Here is a 243-nt window from a genome sequence, read left to right as displayed (position 1 = left end):
ATGTTTTTGACCATTTAACCCTTGTGTTGTCTTCCCGTCAAAATTGAAAAACAACAATTTAGTTGATGCAATCAATATATTTATTTAAAAACTTTTTCTTAAGTTTTTGTCCCTTTTTTCAAAACCCACTCCCTTTTTTTCAATGTTTGTCACTTTTTTGTTGTTTAACACTAACTTATTAACTTTGTTTTACAGTTATTTTTGGAATTTATGTTCAAGAAACCTCATCAACAGGAAATTATA

This window comes from Etheostoma spectabile, chromosome 2 (assembly GCF_008692095.1).
Source record: "Etheostoma spectabile isolate EspeVRDwgs_2016 chromosome 2, UIUC_Espe_1.0, whole genome shotgun sequence".
NCBI classification, from domain to species: Eukaryota; Metazoa; Chordata; class Actinopteri; order Perciformes; family Percidae; genus Etheostoma; species Etheostoma spectabile.
Note: the sequence above shows the minus strand (reverse complement) of the source record.